Consider the following 20,901-nt stretch of genomic DNA (forward strand, 5'->3'; position numbering starts at 1 on the left):
AGACCAATGTGTCCATCTACACCTACTGCTGTAACCTGTATTGTGAACGGCCAAGTCCCGGTACAGCGAAGGAGTTTTCGGGGCCAAAGGGATGACCCTGTATTGTGAGCGGCTAATTTCGATACAGTACGGGACTTCTCATGAGGCAATATACATTCCTGTAACATACTCACGTACGTGTGACTATCTCCAAATCACAGTTCTGTACTTTATAACTAAACATTTCTGGACTATCATAAATCTACTTTACCACTGTAATCACCGGTATTTGTTTGAAATTAATGAACACATTCTATTTAACCCTATGATCATTACAATAATCCTTTCGCCAATTTAAGCTCCGTGAAACACTGGACTGCGTGTTATCCCGCGCACACAACAACATGTGACGATTAACGTCACGAAATTAACACGACTACATCGAGGTAACTACCAGTGACCCCTATTAACACCACACATCGAGGTAACTACCAGTGACCCCTATCAACACGACTACATCGAGGTAACTACCAGTGACCCCTATCCGGGTATATTTCCACAAGTTGCTGGTGACATCATAGACTAGTTAAGTGCCTTGCTGGCACAACTGTGCGTCGCTGAAGGGGGTCACGTACGAACAGATGTATGGACGACTGTCCTTGTACGTGGACAGACCAGAATATCGGCCATGATGCCTGGGAAAACAGAGGCCATAATCCTTCTCCTCCACCCTCCCATTCTCTCTCTCTCTCTCTCTCTCTCTCTCTCTCTCTCTCTCTCTCTCTCTCTCTCTCTCTCTCCAACACACACACACACACACACGCCAACAGTGAGTGCTTGGACAGCTCTTAATTAAGCCTTTGGAACACCTGCGGAACGTACAGAGAGAAATAACACATAACTACGAGCCATAGTCGCCTTTACACACTAACATCCCTCACCTACCTCCCTTCTCCTCTCCTCTCCCCTCCCCTTACACACACACACACACACACACACACACACACACACACACACGGTAAGAGTCAATGTTCTTGCAGCTAAATATTTGCTACGCCTTCATTAAGCACAGATTACAAAGACGATTTCAGGGCTTACACCACGTCGTATAATCACCCCTAAGAGTGCAGGCCTGTGCAAAACTGCTACTGATCAAACGCACCAGGAGTTCGCACTGTATCGCATACATATATATATTACCGAAATCGTACCACTAACGCCGCGGAATGATGACGGAACTGAACTACAGCGACCAGAGAAAATGGTACGACTGTAGTGCAGATAAGAGGACAAGATAATGAAAGGTGAGGGGCATCCAGACGAGAGAGATTGAAAAGGGCAGATGGCAGCACCCGATAAGATTGGGCTATAAAGGAAAAAAGGACTGGATATATATATATATATATATATATATATATATATATATATATATATATATATATATATATATATATATATATAAAGCACATGTAGACAATGGAATATGATACAACCAAAGGACACAATAAACCAGGACCACGGAACCAAATGCCACAGAAATCAAGGACCAGAAATAAACAAGGGGCACAGTAAACCCCTTCACTCTATGGACCACATAACCAAGTAAACTCCCCCACCACCTCCTCACCCCATGGACCACATAACCAAGTAAACCCCCCACCACCTCCTCACCTCATGGACCACATAACCAAGTAAACTCCCCCACCCCCTCCTCACCCCATGGACCACATAACCAAGTAAACTCCCCACCCCCTCACCCCATGGACCACATAAGCAAGTAAACTCCCCCACCACCTCCTCACCCCATGGACCACATAACCAAGTAAACTCCCCACCTCCTCACCTCATGGACCACATAAACAAGTAAACTCCCCCACCACCTCCTCACCCCATGGACCACATAACCAAGTAAACTCCCACACCACCTCCTCACCCCATGGACCACGACAATGCACAACAGAACGACTGGACCTCAACAAATGACCTCCGTGAGCTGGTCATACGAGGCTCCTGGGGTACCAACCACCAGGCTGTTGAGGTCCGCCGCCACCTGCACCCGGGCACACATCATGACCCCCTGCCCAAACCAACCACGATGTCTCTCCCATTTCGAGTCGGGGGTTCGGAGGCGCTAAGAACCTTGAGGAGGAGGTGGGGTGGGGAGAGCAATGCTCTTCCGTGTGAGTGACCTTAGCTCACGGCCAATCGAAAGCATCCAAGGTCGAATCTCTTTTTACATCTATATCAACAGATTCTTCCTAAATTTCATCAGTTACAGCGAGAATCTAGAGAGTGATACTGGAAAAAGAGGTGGGTTACCAAACACCCACCTTCTCCTCCTCCTCCTCCGCCCATTCCTCTGCTCCCTCCTTCACCCATTCCTCTGCTCCCTCCTCCATCGATTCCTCTGCTCCCTCCTCCACCCATTCCTCCACCCATTCCTCTGCTCCTTCCTCCACCCATTCCTCTGCTCCCTCCTCCACCCATTCCTCTGCTCCTTCCTCCACCCATTCCTCTGCTCCCTCCTTCACCCATTCCTCTGCTCCCTCCTTCACCCATTCCTCTGCTCCCTCCTCCATCGATTCCTCTGCTCCCTCCTCCACCCATTCCTCTGCTCCCTCCTCCACCCATTCCTCTGCTCCCTCCTCCACCCATTCCTCTGCTCCCTCCTCCACCCATTCCTCTGCTCCCTCCTCCACCCATTCCCTTGCTCTCTCTTCCTTTCCACCCCTCTTAGTCGCCTTCTCCGACACGCAAGGAGATACGAGTGCAGTATTCCGTCACCCATATACGCAAATTCAATTACTATTATCATTATTATCATTATCATTATTATTATCATTATTATTATTATCATTATTATTACTATTATCATCATTATCATCATCACACTACCACACGGGTCACCAAGTACGGTTAAGCTGGTACAGTCGATCTCCAAATATCGCAATTCGAAATCAGGCACAATGAGTCGCGCACGGACTAACACACCGCACCCGGTCAACCAACATCGCCAGCAAAGGCCAGCACATGATTTGCGAAGCAGCTGACAATCTAACAGCTGACAATCTAACAGCTGACAACCTAACAGCTGACAATCTAATCTAACTCGTTCTTTGAACAATCCGTAATTTCCTACTACTACTAATACTACTACTACTACTACTACTACTACTAATAATAATAATAATAATAATAATAGGAGTAGTAGTGGTAGTAGTAGTGGTAGTAGTAGTAGTAGTAGTAGTAGTAGTTGTAGTAGTAGTAGTAGTAGTAGTAGAGTAGTAGTAGTAGTAGTAGTAGTAGTAGTAGTAGTAATAATAATAATAATGATGATAATAGTAATAATAATAATGATAATAATAATAATAATAATAATAATAATAATAATAATAACAACAACAATAATAAGAGATGAAACAAGTTCCAGGCTCCCCGAACATCTTATAAACAAAATAAAGAAAATAACTAAATAAAGAACAGGTTTTTGCCACTCGTGTAATTCAAGAAGAACCAAAGCCCCACTATTATTTGTCCCTCCTCCCCCTCCTCCCTCAGCCCCTCCATTTCACAGCCAATTTCACCCAGTCTCCCGCGGCTCCTCCTCCTCCGCCTCCTCCTCCTCCCCCGCCTCCTCCGTGGTCACACGAAAACCAAGAGTAAAATGAAATAGAGAGAGAGAGAGAGAGAGAGAGAGAGACGTCTGGAGCCCATTCCTATCCTTCTCCACGGCGTACCTCACCCCCAAGACATGTCTTTTGAAGGATTCAGCTCCCCCTTTCCTCCCCATCACCCATCCATCCATCCTCCGTGGATCTCCTATGGTGGTATTCTTTAATCATCCAAGGGATGGGGGAGTGGAAAGGCCCCATCGTTTTTACGGGTGATGGGGGAATGAACTCGGGAAGACCTCAAAATGGGGAAATGAAGTGTGTGTCTTCACTGTGTACGTCAGTGCGACCACAGACCAAGCAGAACACACGAACCTCTTCGTCGTCCCACACAGCCATTGTTCACCCGTAGTCTCCGCTGAATTAATTTCTTTTTTAAAACCCAACACTGCAGATGACCACGTCCTGGACCATATCAAGGGCCTCCTGTGACCTAACAACCAAGTACCGTCCTTCGAAACCCCATGTGAGGGGCGGAGACTGCTTGTAAAATAACTGCTAATACACATACGCACACACATATATATACATATATATATATATATATATATATATATATATATATATATATATATATATATATATATACAAGACTTCTTGCTTGTATGTGTCCTTGATGAGGTGGCCGGACCGAACAAGCAGTGAGACCTCTTAACAACGGTGGTCAAGCCTCACCCAGGGTCGTAACGTAGTCTGAGAGGCAAATTAGGCCATATGCTCGCGTTCATTGTGGCATCATCAATTAACTCCAATTCTTTTTTTTCTTACCCTAATGCACTCCCACCCAACCCCAACCCACACCCACAAGAGCGGGGCACAATTTAATTTCCCCCCCCCCAGCACACGAAATATCTCTTCGGGTTGTAACAGTTTAAACGGCCAATATTCTGGGCTCTGTTCCGGAGGGGCTGAGTAAATTAGCCGTGGTTTATGAACGTTCTCGGGTTGGCCCGGGCGAGAGAGAGAGAGAGAGAGAGAGAGAGAGAGAGAGAGAGAGAGAGAGAGAGAGAGAGAGAGAGGTATACACAGGAAGGGTGCGGGAGGGAAAGGTTTGGGGGGGTCTCATGCTAACCAGGTATAATGTAGAAAGCTATTGGAAACACCGCTTTGAGCACGACGGTACGACCCCTTGAGTACGACGGTACGGACCCCTTGAGCACGACGGTTCGACCACTTGAGCACGACGGTTCGACCCCTTGAGCACGACGGTACGACCCCTTGAGCACGAAGGTACGACCCTTTGAGCACGAAGGCACGACCCCTCCAGTATGACGGTAAGACCCCTTGAGCACGAAGGTACGACTGCACGAAGGTACGACCCTTGAGCACGACAGGACAACCCTTTGAGCACGACGGGACTACCCGTAGAGCACGAAGGGACGACCCCTTGAGCACGGCGGTACAAACGTTTCTAACCAACAACAGATGTGTTTTGTTTTACGTACACACGAACGCGGTATCTTTCTCGAGTCCACTTGCGTAATAAAGTATATACGTAAAGGCAAGAAAACATTTCACTAAAAGACAGTTCTACATGTGGAGGAGCTGCGTGTGATATGCAGGTAACCGAAGACCCCGATGGTCTATGACGGGTGATTTGGGTCTATACGTCATCACATCATCACCACCTCCACAACCGCTGTGCGCGGGTCGGCATGGCGCCTCCCTACAGTGCTTGCCGGAGTGCGACACCTGTGGAGGGAGGGAGGGAGGGAGGGAGAGGAAGCAACAATAGGAATAACTGAAGAGAGAAATGACCCTCAACCATACTGTTTACCGTTGTTACCGTTTCAAGGCACGACACTGGACAAACAACGCCATTATGTCATCTCCCGTTACCTAACGTGGTATGTGTGTGTGTGTGTGTGTGTGTGTGTGTGTATATGTGTGTGTGTGTGTGTGTGTGTGTGTGTGTGTGTGTGTGTGTATATGTGTGTGTATGTGTGTGTGTGTGTGTGTGTGTGTGTGTGTGCGTGTGTGGGTGCAGGTTGGGGAGTGAGTGGGGGGCTGTTTACAGTCATGACCCACACAATGGACGCATGCGTACGCATGTACTCCCCCACCACAGGACGTAACATAATAATGGGAGCCTTCTGCATGCCGCTGCATAATGAGCCATACATGTCCACACCACAATGCCCGGATCGGGCGTGCGGGCGGGCGGGCGGGCGTGATTAGCGCCCCCCCAGCTTCCACACTACAACAATGCCTTCGAAATCTATAACAAAAACACTAAACAACACACACACATATATATATATATATATATATATATATATATATATATATATATATATATATATATATATATATATATATATATAACGTTCCTACCTGGACAATACTATGACAACACAACTCCATGATCACTTGGACTCGCACGTAGCGATTCCCCCTTTTTTTTTTTATTCTTCGTTCCATCGATGTCCTCCACCCACCCATCACACCCCACATCCTCCGGCACCTCCTGCCACTACCCTTGACCAGATGTCCTTCAATCTTCAACTCCCCCAGTGACATGAACCACCGACTTCCAGTCCCCCATCACTCCTACCCCAGTGTCCACCTCTGCCCGTAATCCAGCTGTGATGACACACACACACACACACACACACACACACACACACACACACACACATGCAAATCAAAACCAGGAGAACTACCTGTTTTCCTACAAATCACTAGTTTCACCTAAACGATCACGAAAATGCCCCTATTGACCAAAGAGAAAAAAAATGAATCAAGAGCCACCATAAAAACTCTTAAGCGCCAAACTAATGCAGAGGGCGCTCACCACACACTACATATTGCAGGGGAGGTCACCATTATCGTCCGGAGATCCAAGCGACGCTGGAAATGGGTGGACGGAGTTAAGATAATCCAACGAGACAACCTCCGCTACACCGGGGCTGCAGAAGAAAAAAAAAGAAAAAGACATTTTCAGGAGAGCGTCGAGGCTCCACGTCCACTTTCGGCACACACTGTGGAGCTCACAGCGCGTCTCCCCGCCCGCTGTCTCCTGAGGGGGGGCCACTCACTCCTCCTGTCCACGACCGCACACCTCCACAGAACACACAAGCCTCTGGTGCTCAAGGGGCGCCAGACACGGTGCATCCCCTGTGACGAAGGTTTTCCGAAAACTTGGGTCTTATGAGAGGTGAGGGTACAGAGATCCGGGTCTTATGAGTCGTGAGAGTAATAGATCTAGGTCTTATGAGTCGTGGAAGTACAGAGATTTGGGCCTTATGAGCCTTGAGGGTAGAGAGATCTAGGCCTTATGAGTCGTGAAGGTACAAAGACCTGGGTCTTATGAGGTGTGAAGGTACAGAGATCTGGGCCTTATGAGCCTTGATGGTAGAGAGATCTAGGCCTTATGAGTCGAGAAGGCACAAAGACCTGGGTCTTATGAGTCGTGAGGGTACAGAAAACTGGGTCTTATGAGTCGTGAGGGTACAGAAAACTGGGTCTTATGGGTCGGGAAGGTATAAAGACCTGGGTCTTATGAGTTGTGAGGGTACAGAGATCTGGGTCTTACGAGTCGTGAAGGCACAAAGACCTGGGTCCTATGAGTCGTGAGGGGTACAGAAAACTGGGCCTCATGAGACGTGAGAGTACAGAGACCTGACCTTTATGAGTCTTGCAAGTACAGAGATCTGAGTTTTATGAGTCGTGAGGGTACATGGTCTCGCATTCATGTCAAGACCACCGCAGCCATTTCTAAGGAAGAAAATGTTAACGTGAGTCATACCACCCTTCGTCTCATACCCAACTACACAGTCTGGTTAAATGGTAACAACCCTGCTTACTGGAGCAAGGCATAATTACCTCGTTACGACCAGACTCTCTACGTCCACCGGAAATAAACACACAAGTTATTCTAACCGTGGGAGATTTCGCGTGTGGGTATTTCCGATACAAACGCCTTCAAAAAAGAAAAAAAAAAAAGAAAAAACTATATTAAACGCCTCAGCTGGGGGGGGGGAGAAGAGGAGAAGGGAGGAGTGGGGGGAGAAGAGGAGGAGGGGGGGAGGCGGGGAAGAGTAAAGAGGGAGGCAGTTCGTTGAGTTATTTCTCACGTGAGCGAAACCTGAAAAGCTATTGTGCCGCTTCGAGGTGTTGCATACGTCTGCCGGCCGGCTCCTCCTGAGACGGGAGGTTATTGTATACCCCACACAATAATAAACTAACCCTCACGGCCTGCCGTGGGCCGGGTATCCATTCCCCGACTCCCTCCTAACCTCCAATGTTAAATCTCGGCTTCAAAACATTCGAAGCCTTCAAGCCCCATATCCACACCTCTGCAACATCTCATACAAAACAAAAACAGAAAACTCTACCAATATCTGTATATATCTCTGATCTACTCAGGTATATCCGGCGCCTGTAATGTCTCGCTAATGCCAGAGCACATTGCACGGGGGGGGGGGGGAACAACAGTGGTCAAGCTTTTGAATTTAGAGATGAAATCACCGATTGCTTAAACTAATTGGTTGACTCTTACGGCTGGCACCGCGGGTGTCGCGAGGTCCTCGGCGTCAAACTTCGAGCGTCGCCAGCACGGGTCTCGTCTCCTTCGGTGGAGTGGCCATTGTGTCGTACGTACAAGGATTGTGCGGTAAAATCTCTATTGTTTTCTTTAAAGAGATGGCAAAAAAAAAATAATAGCGCTATAATACACAGGAGGTTGTGGTTAGCAACCGCGTCCGCTCGAGAGAGAGAGAGAGAGAGAGAGAAACTCTAGGGAAGGTGGGTTATCGCCAACTAATATTGACTTAACCAGTTATGGAGTCCATCTTCTACCGTCTAGCTGCAACATTATGGTTTCGGTAATTCCGAGATATATATAAACACAGCCACAACATGTCTGATTTATAGCAATGTTGTAGAGAAAGTCTCCCGTTACGTGTGTGTGTGTGTGTGTGTGTTCTCTCGCGAAGAAAACGAGCACAGTAAACGATGGGTTACTTTTAAAAACATTACACTGTATGATAGCATTAAGGCAACGAGCGATCCTGTGGTGTACGGATGATGTCAAATAGGTGTACACGCCCACACAGCATTTAGATCAGCCAGCAGTTGATATAAAGACATTGAAGTAATAAACCATGTCTACATTTCCTCACGGTGGCGTGAAGGACCACGTATGATGCTGAGCCACACCATGAGCAGTACTGAACAATCCACGGACCTCCACCATCACCACCACCGCCCCCGCCACCAACCAACCACCACACCGGCGTCACCTCCACCATCCATCCACCCGACTCCGGTAAGAACGTCTGTGTAGCCCCTGGACCCAAAACCGCCTGCCGTCCACAAGCTTCGGGACATCTGCTAGACATTGCACACCGCACCAGCGACACCTCCAGCACCGTCCGCACGGAGAGACCTCGTGAGAGCTGTGGTTGAGGAAGCCACCACACCACCACCACCACATCCTCGAAACCAGCTCCTCTCCACCAGCGTCCAAAGACCCCGTGGGAACAGACTGGAGGAGGACGAAGCGCGCGCTAGGGCTGTGTGGGAGAACAGACAAAATCCGGAACTCTTGTAGTCTAGTTCCCCCTAGCTTGACGTACACTACATAAGGTATGGTTTAGAGGCGCCACACACCCACACCCCGTCCTCTCTGGGTCCCCTCACACGAAGAACGTCGAGGGAAAATCACTTTCCTGATGATGTTTTCAACCGGGACACACACACACACACACACACACACGTGAGTCGTAATCCCAGAGAGCCACGTATATACGATGGGCATCACCCAGAAACCAATTTACTCATACGGGACAATGCAGAGCCATGTCACCCACAGGTCACCAGCCAATCTCAGGGTCATTACCTCGGAGGCAGGGACACCCCACAAACCATAAATCGAGAGTCACTTCCCGGTTATCAGGCCTTTCCACTCACTCACTCACCATGGCTCGAGTCTCGCTTACTAGTTTATCACGCAACACCACACACACACACACACACACACACACACAAGATCACGCGAGACCATCACCGCTAACCCAGTCAATACACGCAGACCACCACAGTCGCCTTACTTCCCGGTTATCAGACCTTTGCACTCACTCACTCACCATGGCTCGAGTCTCGCTTACTAGTTTATCACGCAACACCACACACACACACACACACACACACACAAGAGCACGCGAGACCATCACCGCCAACCCAAGTCTATACACGCAGACCACCACAGCAGCCGCCGAACATCGTCATGGGCATTCATCAGTGACACCCTATCTATCCGCAGGTCACTGCAAGCTATTCACAGGTCACCGGAAAAAAAATATATCACGCCGGGTTCACTCGCACGTCACCCGATAAGCCACAAGTCATCCGAAGCCGCATCTGTGGTCAACATTAACCGGGTCAATCAGAGATGAACATCACTCGGCTGAAGGACAGATCACTAGCCATTATCAACCAGTGGTCATCACAGGTCAGGGACATCAGGTCATTACAAGCCACACAGACACAGTGAATGTGTACTGCTAGCTAGTCAACCACGGGTCACCACCACCACAGGTCACCACAGACCAGACTAACTCACCACAACAAAAGGTCGTGACCTCCCATGACCTCCTGAGTGACCAGCCCATCATTTCCCGTACAGAACTCGTGTCGTTTACCTCTCTCTCTCTCTCTCTCTCTCTCTCTCTCTCTCTCTCTCTCTCTCTCTCTCTCTCCCCTTCCCTACCCTCCAACAACACCACCCCCACCCACCAGTCTGCTTGAGCCCCGAGGGAAATGGAGGATGAACGGATTGGGGGGGGGGGGGGAGAAAAGGGAAAGGGGAGGGAGGGAAAGGAGGGAGGGGAGGGGCTGTTAATGTCATGTTATGACCGACTTTAGCTACCAGTAGGCAACGAACCGCAGCCGTGCACCATCAGCGTCGTCGCCAACGCCCTTTATATTAAATTCCAATTTCCTTCCCCCTCTTACTGGCAGGCACACCCTCTCCCTAAACCCGCTTATTTCACAAGCGATCTCCCATTGTACTGCTGATTGAGGGGATCGTTACGATAACCACAACTCTTTGCTCTCTGAGACCGATGAGTTTTCCCATGTGTGGCGCGCGCGAACTGTCACGGAAGGTTATTACACAGTACCTATATCTTGCACAGGGTACAACACGACACTGTACCTGTATCTTGCACAGGGTACAACACGACACTGTACCTGTATCTTGCACAGGGTACAACACGACACTGTACCTGTATCTTGCACAGGGTACAACACGACACTGTACCTATATCTTGCACAGGGTACAACACGACACTGTACCTGTATCTTGCACAGGGTACAACACGACACTGTACCTGTATCTTGCACAGGGTACAACACGACACTGTACCTGTATCTTGCACAGGGTACAACACGACACTGTACCTGTATCTTGCACAAGGTACAACACGACACTGTACCTGTATCTTGCACAAGGTACAACACGACACTGTACCTGTATCTTGCACAGGGTACAACACGACACTGTACCTGTATCCTGCACAGGGTACAACACGACACTGTACCTGTATCTTGCACAGGGTACAACACGACATTGTACCTGTATCTTGCACAGGGTACAATATGACACTGTACCTGTATCTTGCACAGGGTACAACACGACACTGTACCTGTATCTTGCACAGGGTACAACACGACACTGTACCTGTATCTTGCACAGGGTACAACACGACACTGTACCTGTATCTTGCACAGGGTACAACACGACACTGTACCTGTATCTTGCACAAGGTACAACACGACACTGTACCTGTATCTTGCACAAGGTACAACACGTTGCGGGTTTAACGCGGTCAAAAGACGAAGCGCTGAATGCCTTACCGCAAATCTAAGATAGACCACTTGGGACTTGATTCCCATTCTGATGTGAATATATGATAAGATACTAGCCTGTGGGCATGACAGAATTCGAACGTAAGAATTACCGCGTTCAAACATCACGAGAAACAAAGGAATATGTGTATGGTACATCACTACCCGGTAATGTACTACGATCTTCGGGCGACACTGCTATGAGAGAGAGAGAGAGAGAGAGAGAGAGAGAGAGAGAGAGAGAGAGAGAGAGAGAGAGAGAGAGAGAGAGAGAGAGAGAGAGAAACTGACCCGCTTCCTGTCGGACATCCAAGCTGCTGGGAACGACGTTACTCACATGTCTATGATGCTCCGGAGAACTGGTGCCGGAAATACTTAAATTACATTACATCAATTCTGAAAGCCATTTCTCATTCTTAGAAGAAAAAAAATCATGGCGCAATTCAGTCAACAGCATCCCCGATTAAAGGATATATATATATATATATATATATATATATATATATATATAATTAGAAGCCGGTAAATGGTGGACTCCTTTTTGAAGTTCCTGGATGAGGTTGCATTCCCATGTGTCACTTAATACCACGGCCTCGCTGAGCGCGGCTTTTACTCGAAGAGCCAGAAAAAGCAGCCGAACTCCGGTCACAACACACACACACACACACACACTCTCTACATAAGCTCACCTACGTCTCCCCCAGCCTGGTCCTCCTCACCAAACGCCACTCCGAGGGGACCAGCTTGCGAGAGCGCAAGAAAAGGGCACTGTCGGATCTCACCCCTGGCAGCTTCCTTACGCCACCTAACGAGGAGGTCCTCACCCCACTGACCGCTGGCCACCCTCTCCGACCAAAACACAGGCAGCTCGCACGGTAATGTGGCAACGAACTGCTGACACATCCCATGCGAGAGAGACCTCCATCATCATCATCATCATCCCCTGCTGACACATCTCCCGCCAGAGAGACCTCCATCATCCTCACACCCCGCCCCCCAACAACACCATCACCACAACCACCACCACTCATACCACAGACCGCCGTTCACCACAAGCGACCACTTCGAACGAGACCCTCGTCCAGACACATACAGGAACCATCCTATACCTACCACTGTGAACGTCATAGAATAACCCACGAATTATGGCATAGCTACGCAAGTCAGAAGCTCGCCTTCTTGTTTAGCTCATGTGGCATGTAAACTATACATACTGTATAGCCCGTAACCATACATCACCTACTGCTCGACCAAGTGCATAATGTATGAACCGTGTATGTATCTACTCTGTAACCATCCCTGTACATCTGCCACTCCGTCTATCTACATGTACCTCACCCATATGTGCTTAACCCAGAGCATGGAAAAGTCCCACCCACATTAATCTTAAGCTCCTCTGTGTTTTTTTACGATTAGTTAACCAGTAATTATCGTGACATGCCAATCGTGTAATATATCAACTGTGCATTCTCAGCAGAGAGAGAGAGAGAGAGAGAGAGAGAGAGAGAGAGAGAGAGAGAGAGAGAGAGAGAGAGAGAGTCCCCCGCGTGATAAACTGGTCAACGGGCTCCGCTTTCACGCGATTACACCACCAGCGAAAGATCTAACCCTTTTGACGAGGCTCACGTCATCATCGAGGAGCTTCTTGCTCCAGATCGGAGGCGGCGCGATGCCTCGATACTTGGGTTGTGTGACGACAGGTCCTAGCAGCTAGGTAGGGATAAGCGGGGGTCAGATACTGCTCAGCTCATTGCTCATAATGGACACCAATGTCTCAGCACTGAGTCCATTCTCTTCCTTGTCCAAGCGCCATCCCCTCCTTGTCCGAGCGCGGGGTTCATCCCACTACCACCATCGCAAAATGAACACATTCAAGATCGGTTTCAAGAACCACCTTGGAAGTGTACCCCTCCGGAAGGTTCCCCCCGGGAGGAGGGGGGTCTTGACCTCAAACAGCCAGCCAGCCACCCGACTGAACCAAATAATGCAGGTTAGTTCCTGAGCGAGGCGCGGGAGGTTAAGCCAAGCCGTTATGCCAACGGAAGGGTAACATAACAGATCCATCCTCTCTATCTATGCACATCGGATCACGACGTTAAAACATTTTGAGAAAGTGTTCATGACACAATTACAAGATACACATGACACTACTAATGTATATTCTACGCTTTCCTTAAGAAATAAACCTGTGACAGTTGTAACCTTCATCATATCCTGTCCTAATTATGTATATATATATATATATATATATATATATATATATATATATATATATATATATGTACACACACATATATATATATATATATATATATATATATATATATATATACATATACATATATATATATATATATATATATATATATATATATATATATATATCCCATGGATCATTATTTCCATCGCATATGTAAACTTCGATCAGGCTGGGTGAAGGCACTCAGAGTTTAAGTCTGGTTAACACCCGACCACAGAGGCGATCATGTTTACCCCAATCGCCTCTCTGTAAACATAAATTGTCGAAGTTCACTACAACTAAGATAACCTCCACAAAACGTAATCCAAAACACATATACGTACAACCCTAACTGGAACCTAACCAACCCTGCTATCTGTGGCTTAGACTGCACTGGGTTGACAGCTCTGGGTACGTCTCTGCATGGGATTCTCACACTTAATTCGCAGATTCCCAAGACATAATAAGACCCAACTTACCTGTCTCTCTCTGTCACTGCTTGTAAGGATTTCCACCCCCGACGCACACCGCACTCCCTGCGCGAAATCCCTCTTGTTTTTGAAGTGATGGTCCGCCGCCACAACTCCCTACATCCAATCACAGACCGGAATTTCAATGCACCACGGGTAACTATCAATCACTGGCCGCTGTGGTGGAGTACTGCTCATTACCTCCGGTACGGACATTCGTCACCGTTCGTAGTACACATGCAACGACTTCCTTCATCATATTCAACAAATCATAACACACAGTTTACTGGTATCCCTTAAGATTAATCGGTACGAGAGTTAACTCGAGTATTTAGCCTTTCTTTCTTTTTCAATTCATCTCAGTTTAGAATATGGAGATAGCACGACACGAGCACAACACCGTGTCGCTCCTCCCCGCCGTGCATCATCGCTCACCAGCGACGCAACACTGAACAACGGGTTGTCACGGAGGCAGCGGGACCTCAGGCCCCACCCTGCCATACCCCCCCCCAAGTGAATCACTGCACACGCTAACCCTCACAGACCTGGCGAAACACAACCCCTTTCAGCATCATCATCGGAAGTGGACGGGTAAATATACCGTGCATGACATATCCACAATGATCGCACGAACAATACTGTAGATAATACATGTTACGTTATACACGAGAGATGGGGAGAAAGGCATTGTGTTTACAGGAGCCAGCGGCGGAGCCTCCCTTCGGCAGTCTCACAGACATAGGAAGCGGGGTTTTAAACATTAGTATGAATGCTTCATCTAAAGCATTAAATCGACATTCTAATGAGCATACACGGTAAGGGAGAGAGAGAGCTGCAGCTCCCTTACAGCGGTCATCCCTATGGGGCGGCGTTTTCTAAGCCACCAGCAAGGTGGTGGAATTCTTTTGCCGTAAGCCACACACACACACAGACACACGAGAGAGGGAAGTGGTACCGGTGAACTCGGAAGCGAGCGGAGAGGGGGGGGGGAAATCTCCCGTGAAAGTTCTCCCTGGGTAATTTGAGGAAGCCTCGGGCCGGGAAACTCACACAGCTGAGGAGAATCTCCTCATACGAATTGTTTCGACGTGTTCCAGTGTGTGTCAGGGTGGAGGCAGAGCGGGTGCCCTCCCATCCCCCGCATACCATGAAGGCTGGAGTATTTAAAAGGGGCAACGATTTCAGATTTATTCGCAATCTGGTTACCCTTCCATACGTCGGGGGAGGAAGTAGTGGTGGCTGTGGTTGATCAAGGTGGGCGAGTGGAGTGGTAGGTGAACTTCGCGAGTGTGGCTGGTGGTGGGGTGTGGGCGAGGGTGTGCGTATGGTGATGGGTAAATTAGGAGTAAACGTAATGGGTGAGTATGGTAATAGGTATGTTTAGTGGCGAGGATTACAAGACTGATAATACTGGCAAGTGATCATCTTGCATGGGTGAATACTGAGGCGGACAAGTACATGAGAAGCGAATTTGATGCTGAGGGGCAGTTCAGGTAGCGTGGTAAACGTGTGGTCTATGATCACGGTACGAGTCAGTCATATAATTCGAGTTACCATCTTTTGTGGGGCTTGCTAACTTCGGTACCATGGTGTGCATGGGAGTATACACAGCAGTGGCTGTGAGGTCGACCGGGTAATGGCGTCGGGAGGCGCGTACGGTACTGGACGAATATAAACACCATGGATGATGGTGGAGGAGCACTTGGGAAGGACAAGATAACGGGAGACTGATATGGAGGCAAGTGGGGGAAATAAATGAATGATCAGTACAGCTCTGTGACAACGGTATGGCGTTCGAGACTCTGCTGAGCATAGTGTTTAGGCGGACATGGAAAGAGACACAACTCAATCAAATATCACACGTCTTCTCCTCCCTCCTCTTCCTCTTCTGCAATCCTCTCTCTCGTTCACGGTCCTCGTCGCCACGAGTGACTGACTGACTGACTGCCTGGCAGATTCCCTCCGTCGCCCACCTGCCTCCGCCGCGCACTTCAACCCATTCAACTGTGCAGGGGTGAGACGGCAGTCAGTGCCAAGGAGCGGGGCGAGAAGCGCATGAAAGCCCTAATAAATGCAGCTTCTGGTGGCTGAGGCGCCACCGACCCGGTCAATGAGGAGATTGCTTCGACCCTCCTCGCCTTTCTGCTGTCAGTCCCTTTCCCAATGGCCTCAAGGAGTCGTCTGAGGGCATTTACTTTCCAAAATGAAGCTTGCTGATTGGCCGATGAGTGTTTGTGCTGTCACGACAAGGTGATGTATGATGTCATTATACTTTTTCCTCGTACACAGCAGACTGTAAATCAGATCATCAACTGCAGCCGTTTCCAATATGATGGTATAAACCAACATGCAAATTCATATAACGCAAAAGGAAGAAATGGAGGTAGAATATATCTTTCTATTTTTCTTTCAATGTTGTCCAGCATATTCTTTGGTGTATCTGTCTTGAAAAAGGTAGCTGTCAACAGCGTGTCTTTAATACCTACACCCTCGAGAGTCGACTGTACCTGGTCCATGGTTACTATGATTACCAGTTGTGATTACTATCATTGAGTTACGGGGATGAGAGTTTTACACTCGTGTTGCCCCGTCTCTCAACTTTGTACCTAAGTACCATTTCTCCACTCCTCTATGTGTGTATATATACACACATAAACGCAACTCAAGCTCAAGCCAGGTACCCAGTTATCGACCAGGCTAGAAGAGAGGATAAACGGCAGGGTTGTGTGTGGGCCAACCGCCGCGCCCAGGATTCGAACCCTATGCGTGCCCGTGCTGGCTCATGGTCTGTAAAGCTAATCGCTACGCCACTAATGGTACTTTGTGTGTGTGTGTGTGTGTGTGTGTGTGTGTGTGTGTGTGTGTGTGTGTGTGTTGACGCTCAGCCGTGCCTCACCTCCACTCCACAACCAACCTCCACACTTGTGTCTCTCCGCCCCGAGCCTTCACTCCCTTGATCATGCTACCCTCACTCCTCCCGCGCTGCCACTCTTCCTTCCCTCTCTCCCTTCCCATTCCACCCCCTTCAGCATCTAACGTATAGCTAACTCCCTCTTTCCTCTGTCCTGTACTTTTCTCTCTGTCGTCTCCTCTCTCTCTCTCTCTCTCTCTCTCTCTCTCTCTCTCTCTCTCTCTCTCTCTCTCTCTCTCTCTCTCTCTCCTCCGTCAGAGGCCCTTAACGACGTCCGTGAGGAGATATACCAAGACCCCTACCTCCCCACCCCGGAGCAGCCCTTTGATCTAGTATCTATCTGGATGGCTGTCCATTTAAGTTCCCTTCCGCTGACGCGGGTCCTCCTCTGCGTCTGTTGTCGCTGCTGGAGCAATCTGCTCCTCTGGTGGGGTAGTCAGGCGGCGTCAGTTGCCATCTGCCTCTCAGGCGGGTCGGTTGGCGTCGTCGGCCAGGTGGTCCCCCATTGCCCCCTTGGTGCTATACACCGTCTAGGTTGATATGGCCAGGTGCCTTCCAGCCCCCACATCAAGGTTGGCCCAGGTGGTCATAAACCCATGTGCCGTATGAGGACGGGGGCCTCTGGCGACCCATGTCCAGCTAGTGGATAGGCTGCGTCTCGCGGATGTCTCCCTCGTGGATAGCCAGGCCGCCTCTACCATCCTATTCTTCATATGAGGATGACCAAGCAGTCCAGAGGGTCTCCTGCACGGCAGGAGTTAAAGACACAGCTGGAGGAATATGGGAGAAATACGAGGAAAAAAAGAAAGCCAAGTTACTGAGGGAGGAGGAGGAGGTGACTTTTAGAGGTGGGAGGGACTCGAAATCCAAGGGGCAAAGGTAAGCGTGCCTCCTGCCACTGCAGCGAGTACATACACCTACTTACCAGACTTCCTTCATCCTACCTACTTACCAGACTACCTTTATCCTACCTACTTACCAGACTTCCTTTATCCTACCTACTTACCAGACTTCCTTTATCCTACCTACTTACCAGACTTCCTTTATCCTGCCTACTTACCAGACTTCCTTTATCCCACCTACTTACCAGACTTCCCTTATCCCAGCCCAAAACCCTATGGCCTCACACAAGGGCGGGCCTTCCCCGCGCTAATAAACAGATCCTCCATCCTATTATTACCTAGTGGCCACCTCACACAACAGCCTCAACCCTCCTCTCCTATTCCCTACGACCACCGCTACTCTCTCTCTCTCTCTCTCTCTCTCTCTCTCTCTCTCTCTCTCTCTCTCTCTCTCTCTCTCTCTCCCATACTGATGACGGGTCCCATGACCGATTCTCAGCGAGAGGTGGGGAGGGGAGGGAAGGGGGAGGTCCTTATATTACCGTCAAGCCTTGGTCCTCCCAAGTCTCCACCAGCCTCTCCCTGACCCCATCCCCCTGGACACGTGTGACTCTGCCTTCTGTAGTCGCATTTCACATCCCCTCCTCCTCCTCCTCCCTCTCTTCCTCTCAATCCCCACTCCCTCTCCCCTCACCTTATCCGTCTTAACAGCTCTATTCTCTCCCTCCCCACTCCCCTTCCTTCGGCTTCCTATCAATATTTCATCTACAGCTTTTATTTTTTTTTTACACTTCTTTTTTTGTTACTCCGTCATGGTAAGAACACTCCTCCCCTCCCTCCCTCCCTCCCTCCCCCTCCTTTATTCTACGTCACATTACTTCCATCACATTTATCCCGTTTAATTCCTCTACCCTCTCTCTCTCTCTCTCTCTCTCTCTCTCTCTCTCTCTCTCTCTCTCTCTCTCTCTCTCTCTCTCCTGCGTCGCAACGTTCCTCTCTCTCACCTCTTCTCCTCCTCCTCCTCCTCCTCCGTCGTACCCACAACCTCACCTCCGACATCCTCAACCACCTCCCTCTGCTGTCCCTCGTCTGGGGGACCGTGAGGGAGGGGATGGGGAGAGAGAGGGGGCGTCTGAGGCCGTCATAGGACCAATGATCTCCTCTTTGACGCAGTAGGGGGGCCTCAGGACTGTGGACGAGAGAGAGAGAGAGAGAGAGAGAGAGAGAGAGAGAGAGAGAGAGAGAGAGAGAGAGAGAGAGAGAGAGAGAGAGGCAGAGGAAGAATATAATGTAAAATTACTGACGAAACCCAGAGAGCTCGAGGAGAACTGCCTCGAAGCAATCCGGAGGACCTCCTGACGGAGGAAGAACCAGAGGGGAGGGGAAGCCCTGATGGTACGACACCCAGCGAGGGATGGGATGGGGGCAGCACTCAACTGACCTGATGTTAACAACGCGAGCGCCTCAAACCGACCCAACCCTCCTCCTCCCCAACACACACACACACACCTATCTCTCCTCCTTCCCTCCCTCTATCTTCCTTCCCTCCCTCCCCTTCCCTCCCACGCCCCCTGCCTCCTGTGGCATCACCATTAGCAAGATGAAAAATTCAGCATCGGGATGCGAGGAGCCTCGTAAGTACGAGGCGAGAGCGGTGGGGTGTGTGTATGTATATATATATATATATATGTTCCAGTAGCCCCTCTCCAATCACACAGGCTTGGCGAGGTCTTGCCCTCCTCAAGTGAAAGCTCTTGAGGCCATCTCGAAGGAGGAGGTCGGTCGGGAGATTAAGAAGCCACCGCATTAATTTGTGCGATGAACTGAATCTGGACTCTGCTGTCTATACACACGAGGAGTTAAAAATGAACATTGTGGGGGAGAGGAAGAGAGAGTAAAGAAAAATGATAATGGAAGCCTTGGTTCATTCAACATAAGGGGTACGAATAAAAGAATTTGCAATACGTGGTCAGAGTGCCGGACCCGCAAGCACTTACGACAAGATTTTTTTGGCCCCTTGGGAGCGCGTGCCGGGGCGCGAGCCCACGGCACACCAGAATTAAAGGCAGTTGAGTTACCTGGAAAGGCTAAGTTAGGGTCTTATATAAAATATACATACATACCCACCATGGAGGAGAGAGGAGCGAGGGAGGGGGTGACAAAGACACGGAGCTGTTCTTGTTCCGAAAAGACTACACAGGAGACGGAGGAACCACGGGTCGCGACGTGGTAATCATGCAAGACACGTCTTCATACAGTATTACGTGTCACGAGAGAGAGAGAGAGAGAGAGAGAGAGAGAGAGAGAGAGAGAGAGAGAGAGAGAGAGAGAGAGAATCATCACCTATTCATTGAATACACTCTAGCCCGCTGCAATGGTCCATTCCTCCGTGTATTTAGTCCCTTCACTTACCCCAAGATTTCCACTAAAGAAAAAAAAAAACTCTCCTAATCTAATTTGCCTTGAAAATGTTTAAAGCCCCACCATGTCTGACCAGCAGTGTTTTCTTTCATTTTCTCTCTTTTTTCTTTCTCTTTTTTGTTTTAATGAAAGCGAAGTACATGTCTCGGTAAGGGAGGCTGAGGTGGCGCTTTTCGTGGGACCAAGCTTCGCTCCTACAAATGATTACGGTCAGCCAGGCGTCACAGTGCGGTACTCGGGAGGTAGGGGCGAAGGCGAGGTAAGGGTTGAAGCGCTGGGGGGTGGGGAAGCATGGGAAGAGAGAGAGAGAGAGAGAGAGAGAGAGAGAGAGAGAGAGAGAGAGAGAGAGAGAGAGAGAGATGGGGGCGGGGGTGGGTAAATGCTGGGTATAGGGGGAGGGAGACAGGAGTGGAGGTGGTGGATATGAAGGTAGGAGGGGAAGAGGAAGGGAGGGGGGAGGCTAAAAGGCTAAGAAAACAGGAGAGTGTCTGAAAGAAGAATGAAAAACGAAGGATAG

General features: G+C 49.1%; 1 protein-coding gene across 2 annotated transcripts in view; it reads right to left on the reverse strand.

Moving 5' to 3' along the window:
- Nucleotides 1-20,901, reverse strand: part of LOC139759084 (uncharacterized) — a 785,422-nt gene that overhangs the window by 645,904 nt on the left and 118,617 nt on the right. Inside the window, exon 1 of one of the 2 annotated variants that reach the window (XM_071681032.1) lies at nucleotides 14,220-14,648. The exons of the other annotated variant lie outside the window; for it this stretch is intronic. The gene's annotated coding sequence lies outside the window, so the exon portion shown is untranslated. Of the gene's footprint in view, nucleotides 1-14,219; nucleotides 14,649-20,901 lie in introns of those variants that run through there. 2 annotated transcript variants of the gene reach the window in all.

This window comes from Panulirus ornatus, chromosome 32 (genome assembly GCF_036320965.1).
Source record: "Panulirus ornatus isolate Po-2019 chromosome 32, ASM3632096v1, whole genome shotgun sequence".
Lineage (NCBI taxonomy): Eukaryota > Metazoa > Arthropoda > Malacostraca > Decapoda > Palinuridae > Panulirus > Panulirus ornatus.